Source organism: Pinus tabuliformis, chromosome 7, assembly GCF_031772625.1.
Source record: "Pinus tabuliformis cultivar Carrire ecotype Pingquan chromosome 7, CPIR1, whole genome shotgun sequence".
NCBI lineage: Eukaryota > Viridiplantae > Streptophyta > Pinopsida > Pinales > Pinaceae > Pinus > Pinus tabuliformis.
The window spans coordinates 325274078-325283780 of NC_142293.1; the positions used below are offsets into that span (position 1 = coordinate 325274078).

Here is a 9703-nt window from a genome sequence, read left to right on the forward strand (position 1 = left end):
TGTACATCACACAAATCTGGTTAGACTATTAGGATGCTCCCTTCAAAACAATGAACCCATTCTTGTCTATAAATTTATGCCCAATGGCACACTTTATTAGTATTTACATAAGGAAATAGGAAAATTCCTTTCATGGAGGGAAAGAGTATTAGTGGCCGCAGAAACTACTCGTGCTCTTGCTTACCTTCATTCACATTATTGATCACATCACTATTTGTTATTTTTTCACAATTTAGAAATATTTTGAAATGTGACCATAGAGATAGATTTTTCTCCTTTACTCAAATTCCTAAATATTCTAAAAAAATTTCATATATCATTGAGCTCTGTTTTGAGTCGTTTACTAAATTTTAGGGATGTTCTATATTGTTTTTTAATTTCATTCTATGGTAATATAAGTGTGAAAATGAGCTTCCATTCCTTAGGGTCTGATTTTCTCGTTGGTTTTATCCAATCTTCATTATTGGAATCAATAAGATGGAAAGATTCATCCTTCACTACTATTATTACCAAAGGTATCATGGTGCATTGAAGACAAGGAGAAGCCTCAAATGGTTGATGTCTATCCAGGGAGGTCCACTAAATATTCCAGTCTACACCTACAAACAAATGGAAATAGCCACTAAAATCTTCTCCAGTGAATTGAGATTGTGTATAGGAGGTTTCAACACAATATATGCAGGAAAGCTTCCGTGAAAACATACCATTGCAGTTAAGAAGATAAGGTATAAAGATACTTAGGGAATGGAATAGGTCCTCAATGAAATCTAGCTTCTATTAACTGTACATCACCCAAATTTGGTTAGACTATTAGACTGCTACCTTCAAAACAATGAACCCATTTTTGTCTATAAATTTATGCCCAATGGAACACTCTATCAACATTTACATAAGGAAATAGGAAAATGCCTTTCATGGAGGGCAAGAGTATCAGTGGTCGTAGAAACTGCTTGTGCTCTTGCTTACATTCATTCAACCCTAAATCCTCCAATTTATAACAGGGAAATGAAATCAAGCAACATTTTACTTGATTATGGTTTCAATGCCAAGGTTGCAAATTTTGGGCTGTGCAGGATTGTTCAAACATAAGCCTCACACATTTCGAGTGCACCTTAGGGAACTTTCGGTTATCTAGATCCCATGTATCATGAGAATTACCACCTCACTGATAAGAGCAATGTATACAGCTTCGGGGGTGGTATTGGTAGCGATCATAAACGCACTGAAAGTAGTGGATTTCTCCCATAAGAAGAATGAGGTCAGCCTAGCATTCCTTGCAACAACAAAAATTAGTGGAGGTTTCCTTCATGAAATCATTGATCCCTTTATACAAGTTGACAAAGATGCTAAGATTAGAGAAGCTTTCACAGAGTTGCTGAACTTTCATTCAGATGTTTATCATTTGATAGAGATTCTAGACCCACCATGGTGGAGGCTAAATAAGAGTTGGAGTTCATTTCATACAACAAATACGGCATGGATTCCATTGATAGCATAAGTACAATTTTTCATGACTCAAATTAATTCATAGAATAAATCATAACAGATGGTCTAAGGAGACATGCATTAAAATTCTGTACAAATGCTGTTGAAGCTTACCATAACGATTTCTTGCAGGGGAAATATTAGGCCAACTTACTAACCTACCATGACTAGGATACAATAGCCAACCCAAAATTTAGAGGAATGGGAACTTGTTGCTCCAGCATCCTAAAACTACAATCTGTGAAAAGCTTGCATTCACCATCAAGGGAATGGGAACCTGCTATTCTTATTGACCTATCACATGATTCACATTATTGATCACATCACTATTTGTTATTTTTTCACAATTTAGAAATATTTTGAAATGTGACCATAGAGATAGAATTTTCTCCTTTTACTCAAATTCCTAAATATTCTAAAAAATTTCATATATCATTGAGCTTTGATTTGATTTGTTCGTTTGCTGAATTTTAGGGATGTTCTATACTGTCATTTCATTTCATTCTATGGTAATATAATTTTGAAAACGAGCTTCCATTCGTTTAGGTCTGATTTTCTAGTTGGTTTTATCTAGTCTTCATTGTTGTAATCACTATGGTGGCATGATTCATCCTTCTCTACTGCTGTTACGAAAGGTATTTGGCGCATTGAAGAAAAGGAGAAGCCTCAAATGGTTGGTGTCTGTCTAGGGAGGTCCACTAAATATTCTAGTCTACACCTAGAGACAAATGGAAATAGCCACAAAAATCTTCTCCAATGAATTGAGATTGAGTACAAGAGGTTTCGACATAGTCTATGCAGGAAAGATTCAGAGAAAACATACTGCTGAAGTGAAGAAGATAAGGAATAAAGATACTTAGTGAGTGGAATAGGTCCTCAATGAATTCAGGCTTCTGTCAACTGTACATCACCCAAATCTGGTTAGACTATTAGGTTGCTTCCTTCAAAATAATGAACCCATTCTTGTCTATAAATGTATGCCCAATGGCACACTCTATCAGCATTTACATAAGGAAATAGGAAAAGGCCTTTCATGGAGGGCAACAGTATCAATGGCCGCAGAAACTATTTGCGCTCTTTCTTACCTTCATTCAACCCTAAATCCTCCAATTTATCACGGGGACGTGAAATCAAGTAAAATTCTGCTTGATTATGGTTTCAATGCCAAGGGAGCTATGTTTACAGCTTCAAGGTGGTGTTGGTAGAGATCATAACCGCACTGAAAGTAGTGGATTTATCCCATAAGAAGAATGAGGTCCCCCTAGCATTCCTTGCAATAACAAAAATTGGTGGAGGCTTCCTTCATGAAATCATTGATCCCTTTCTACAAGTTGACAATGATGCTGAGATTAGAGAAACTATTCACAGAGTTGCTGAGCTTGCATTCAGATGTTTATCATTTGATAGAGACTCTAGATCCAACATGGTGGAGGTTGAATAGGAGGAGTTCATTGCATACAAAAAACCAGTGTGGATTCCACTGATAACATAATTACAATTTTTCATGACTCAAATTAAATCATAGAAGCAAGCATAATAGATGGTCTGAGGAGACATGCATTAGATAATTAAAGTATTTTAGATCTCAAAATCCATGATTTGTTTGACAAAAAAATGTTAATAACACTGTGAAATAGATAATCCTCAATTTGCAAATTATGTAACCAAGCAATGACATCCCATTCTTTAAATACAATACCATAAGAATGATTTCCTAGTAGAAAAACTAGTGTCTTTACACTTTCCTCCTTTCCACTTCTGATAAATTGTTCTCAATCTTAGGATTCTCTTCAGTGGCAATCTGGCCAAGACCAGCTCCAATATCTACCCAGGAAGCCTCTTCCATACAGATGGCTCCATTGGAATCTCTTCTCTACATTGATTTTCTGGTACAAATTTGTGAGTATCTTCAGTTTCCAAAGGCATTCGTTTAGAGCATTCCAGTAGCACCAACATCAGATTTTCAGAGACCCAATCGCTCACTCTTATTATCAGATCCATGGCTTTACCTAAACCCTTGCTTCTGAATTCTGAGGCTTTTCTTCCAACTGCTTCAATCTTTCAACCACAATCTTAGTACCCAATCCACTAAGCCCTTCAGGAGGCACCTCTGCCACCATTACATTCGAATAGAGCTCCTCTTTGGCATCTTCTTCATCATTGCACTTCCTGGAGATCCGAACCCTCATCCTCCTGGTAACACTCCTGATGCCCCTACTCCATACAACCTAATTAAGTTTCACTGGTAAAATTTCTTGATCTCCTTAACCACCTTTGGAGCCATTTTCTTAAAAGTGTATCTATTGAGGTGCTTGTGAAGATTGATGGTGTACTCCCCGGTCACGAACTTGCCCCTGCTTCTCTTGCCCTTCTCCACCAACTGACAAAGAAACTTCATCTTAAAACTAAAAATACTAAGTTAGCAACCACCTGTGAGAAAACTCTTTTCATCTCACAGGATTCAGAACGACACAAAAAAAAACCCTATTTTCAAAATCTAATTGATCTTAGATCTATAAGAAAACTAATTCTAATTTAATCAATCATAAAAATTAACCAACTTGCATATGAGAAGGGAGGACATCCCGTCGACGCTTCTTGGGATCTGACACTTTCTCTCAAACGAATTGCAAGGAAAGAGTTGGGTTTCTGAGGAGGGACATCAAGCATCCTCTTCCTATTCATAGGGTTGGCTATTCATATGGTTTCAAATGGTTTCAACTAAGAAGATTGGTATTGTTTCAGTCAGTTATAACCAGAATTTTGATTAATGATGGCAAACATTTTAATCATCTAACATTTGATCAAATGGATCATAGTAAGACACATAAAGCAAGAGGGGAGTTGATTTCAGAGGGGAACTCCTTATGACGTAAAAATAAAAATAAAATATTTTGATTTCGAAATGAGTTATGGTTTTGAGCAAGTGGTATTGATAAGCCATGGTGCAGACCCATAATATTCTATTTTTTTTTGGTAGGTAAGCACCCACGGGGAATTTGAACCAGCGACCTATCACAAGGAGTGCCTTAACAGTACACCCATTCACCATCAATCCAAAGCCCCATGGGCTTTGGACCCATAATATTTTAACCAAGCCTATTAGCAAGTTAATAATATCCATGGTTACGAATCTTGTTATATTGTAAATATTAAATTTTTATGTACTTAATAATTAAATTTAAATATCGTTAAGGAATACTTATTTTAATTTATATGGTAAAATGGATATACGTGTGTGTGTGTGTGTGTGTGTGTGTGATAGGTATATTATGATTTTCTTTTATCTAAAAAAATAGTTTGTAGTTTCATTAATAAAAATAAAATTAAACCCTTGTTTGTAAGTTTCTATGGTTGTAAATTTTTGAGGAATTTGTTCATAGATTTTTATCCACAATGAACATTTTTAATCGACGTTTCAAGTCCAAATTAGGACCCATCATCAGGAATTATTGATGAGAGAAATATGAGAGTTGAAAAGGTATAAATATATAAAAGGGAAAAGGAATAAAACAATTTTTAGGAAACAAAGCTTTGCCATCCTCATCTCGATCTTTATTATCAATTTCTCAAGTAGACAAATCTTTTTCCAAGTCTCCCCTCTATGTAGGGTAACAATCCTTGTTTGTAAGTTTATATGGTTGTCAATTTTTGAAGAATTTGTTCCCATATTTTTATCCATAGTGAACATTTTTAATCAACGTTTCCAGTCCAAATTAGGACCTATCATCAAGAATTATTGATGAGCGAAAGAGAAGAGCTAAAAATGTATAAATAAATAAAAAGGAAAAGGAAGAAAATAATTTTTAGGAAACAAAGTTCTGCCATCCTCCCCTCAAAATTTATTCTCAATTTTTCAAGTAGATGAATCTCTTTCCAAGTCTCCCCTGCATGTAGGGTAACAATCCTTGTTTGTAAGTTTTTGTGGTTGTCAATTTTTGAAGAATTTGTTCCCAAATTTTTATCCATAACTAACATTTTTAATCAAAGTTTCAAATCCAAATCAAGACGAGCTGAAAAGGTATAAATATATAAAAGGGAAAAGGAAGAAAACAATTTTTAGGAAACAAAGATCTTCCATCCTCCTCTCAATCTTTATTCTCAAATTTTCAAGTAAACAAATCTCTTTCCAAGTCTCTCCTCCGTATGGGGTATGTAAGGTCCCACCTTACCAACCATCAATAGTATCGAGAAGTAAATGTCACATTGCATACTATTACTCAATTTTTTTATTTTTTTTATTTTTTAACTCATAATATGACTAACTTAGTTACCATGTGATCATGTTCCTTCATATATTTCAATACAAAAATATAACGTAGGAAGTTAGTGAAAAATTTCCCTTAAAAACAATTCCAAAACACATTTCTTCTCAAGTTTAAAAGAAGCATGACTCTTTTCATACTTATACGTGAGCTCTAAGTAAGACTAGAAATAAATGCCACCATAATGCCATGTGTGAGCATTAAGCTAGATAAACCTATTTGATCACCTAGATTATGCTAAATAAGTTCCACTTATTGACTTTTGACATCATAACCACAAAAGTATGCTGCAAGAACCTAAAATATTATGCTTCTATCACAAAAATCACATATAAGGTAAGAATTTTAACCTCCCTGTAACAAGTTAATTGAAGGAGGAATATACCTCTCTTCATTGGTAAATATAATAAATATGATATGATTATTGATTCATCAATAAATTGTTTTCCCAATGGCACTGCTTCAATCATGAGACTCGTATAATGAATGTTGCAACAAGAACAACCATTGTTACAAATTTAGAAACATATTATTCTTCAAAAAGTTCCAAATAAAACAATGAAATTTCCAAAATTGGGCACAATAGTTGTTTGTTGAAGTAATTAAAGCACAAGAATTAACCCATGAATACATGCAACTCAGACAAAACTTATTATGCTCACTTGCATAGAATCCTACATAATTAGTTACTGTAAAATTGTTCCAATAAAAACTATTTTTTTTCACGACAACTTTAGATAATAAAATTTACAACTATCTTAATCGCTATTCACACTTTAGAAAATTAATAACAGGAAGCTACATCCATTAAATAATCTATTCATAAATTTCTAGTACATAAAAGATACAGTAAGTAGTAAATTTACTCTAACAATTTACATGCACAAAAGATACAACCAATGAGGCCTTTTGGCAAACAATTTGCAAGCATTCAAGCTACATCCATTAAGGCCTTTTGGCAAACAATTTGCAAGCATGCAAGCTACATCCATTGAGGCCTTTTGAAAAACACTTTGCAAGAATGCAATATAAAACCATTGAGGCCTTTTGACAAACACTTTGAAATCTACAACTATTGATGCCTTTTGACAAACTCTTTGCAATCTACAACCATTGAGGCCTTTTGACAAACACTTTGCAATCTACAACCATCGAGGCCTTTTGACAAACACTTTGCAAGAATGCAATCTAATATTCTTACTCAACCTATTTAACTCATTAATAAATTAAGACTTCAATGTTTTTCATATTAAAACAAAGATTAATTCATCTTAATCCTTCACCAAAAACTTCACAATTGACACACACAGTTGGCAGCAAAAATAATCAAAATCACCCAGATTTACAATCTAGATACTAAAACCCATTTTTTAGGAATAAAATTGGGGGTCACAGTTCCAAATGGCACAAATACACCCTCATCTTAGGTTGAATTATTAATTTTTGCAATTGCAGTCAAATTCCACCTTGGAAAACTCAGATGACTGAGATGATGATTACATCAGATTCCTCTTTTCAAGAGGACCAAAATCAACCTAAAGATCACCTTATTTGGACAAGCGAAAGTTGGTTTTTGAATTTATTTATTCCCTCATGTATATTGGGTTAGGTCGGCCCTAAGCACATATTAAATTGGATGTAGGTTTTAACCCCGTACAGAAATTACCTGCATACAAATTCTAAAACTCAGAAAATAAACAATGCGAGAGCATAACACATAAAATACATATACATAGAGATTTCCCCCTAGATCCCAAAAACGCGACTACCAACTTGATTTTTCATTATGTTCCTTTCAATGTTACAATACATATTTATACATGCGGAAGCATCCAATACCATGGACCAAAAACCATCACATCCAAAACCATGGACCGAAAACCATCGCATCCAAAAACATGTGTGAAAATCATGCACAAAACCATAGGTCGGTCTGCCCAACCTAACATAGTTTCCAAAACCAAAATTTTCTAGGGCACTACCCCGGGCCCCATAGAGTGGGGTTACCTGCACCCGTCAAACCCCCTATGACCCCACCGATACACAATCAGCACAATGAAGGTTGGGCTCCACCCCCATCTAACCCCCTAGTTAACTACATGGGCTAGTCGTGGAAAGAATATAACACAACCCAACATTCTCCCACTCGGGGCCACAAGAGAGCTTAGTCATTTATCTAGCCCTGCAATGCCCATTGTTTCTCTACACCAAGAGAACTTCTCAGGGCTCACAGATTTTGTCAATGCATCTGCAGTATTCTTCAAAGTGTCCACCTTTACTAGCAACACCTTTTTGTCTTCTATCATATCCCTCACAAAGTGATATTGAAAATCAATGTGCTTTGTCTTTGAATGATATGCAGGGTTCTTTGATATGAAAATTGCACTTTGGCTGTCACAGTCTATCCTTATAGCTCCCTGTACTAACCCCATACTTGAACACAATCTCTGCAACCAAACTACTTCCTTGCGTGCATGAGTGGCTGCCATGTATTCTGCCTCTGTAGTTAATAGTGCCACTACAGATTGTTTCTTACTCATCCAACTGACTGAACCTCCAAATAGGTTAAACACATACCCACTTGTAGATCTTCTTTGATCCTGATATCCATCCCAGTTTGCATCAACAAAGCCACGATTATATAACACTCTTTCCAATCCTGGTCTTCCTTGGTAGCACAAACCATAATCACTAGTGCCACGCAAATACCTGAAAACCCGCTTCACTACTGTCCAATGCTCCTTTCCTGGTTTTGACATAAACCTGCTCAATACTCCCACTACATGTGCAATGCTTGGTCTAGTATAGACCATTTCATACATCAGGCTACCGACTGCACTTGCATATGGAACACGGGACATGTCCTCTTCCTCTTCTTGTGTCTTGGGACACTGTTCAGCAGATAACTTTACACCTACAGGAATAGGAACCTTCACTGGTTTACTATCCTGCATATTAAATCTTTGCAATATTGTCTTGACATACTTCCTTTGGTTTAACCAGAGCTTCCTCTTTGCTCAATCTCTTTTAATTTCCATGCCCAAAATATAGTTTGCAGCACCAAGATCTTTCATGTCGAATTTGGAGGACAATTGGGTCTTCAAATCCTGGATAATTTCTTTGTCATTTCCAACCAGCAACATATCATTCAGATACAAGACCAATTAACACGGTCACCAATTAATTTAAAATACACACAGTGATCTGCTTTTCTTCTAGTGAAGCCAAGTTCTCGTATAAATGTATCAAATTTCTGATACCACATCCTTGATGACTGTTTTAACCCATACAAAGACTTCTTTAACTTGCATACCAGTTCTTTCTTACCCTTCACCGCAAAGCCTTCAAGTTGCTTCATGTAGATTTCCTCTTCCAGATCCCCATGAAGAAATTTTGTCTTCACATCCATCTGTTCTACCTCAAAATCAAAAGCAACAACAACAGATAAAAGTAATCTAATAGAATTTACCTTGGAAACAGGAGAAAAAATATCACAAAAATCAATTCCCGACACCTGGGAATAACCTTTTTCTACCAACCAAGCTTTGTATTTCTCCACCATTCCTTCTGCATTAGTCTTTTTCTTAAACACCCATTTGCTACCGATGGGTTTCCTTCCAGCCGGCAACTCCACCAGATCCGAAGCCTCATTTTTGTGCAAAGATTCCATTTCATCAACCATGGCCTCTTTCCATAGTTTTCCATCCTCTGAATCTACTACTTCCTTCACAGTTCTGGGATCATCATCAGTAATAGATAAAGCAAAATTTGAGCAGAAAGCAGATGGACTATACCTTTCTGGCTGCCTTCTTTCTTGAACTGATCTTCTCACACCCGGAGTTTGTGGCTCTTCATCTTCTGATTCCTCCTCTGCTGTAGAGTCTGATTCTTCCTCCTTTAGCTCAAACTCTATCTTCTCAGGTTCCTTTGGTTGGAATTTATGTTTAATAACA

General features: G+C 35.8%; 1 pseudogene; it reads right to left on the reverse strand.

Annotated features, from left to right (window-relative positions):
• Positions 1-3494: 3494 nt before the first annotated feature.
• Positions 3495-3883, reverse strand: LOC149247240 (large ribosomal subunit protein eL31 pseudogene; annotated as a pseudogene).
• Between the last annotated feature and the right edge of the window lie 5820 nt (positions 3884-9703).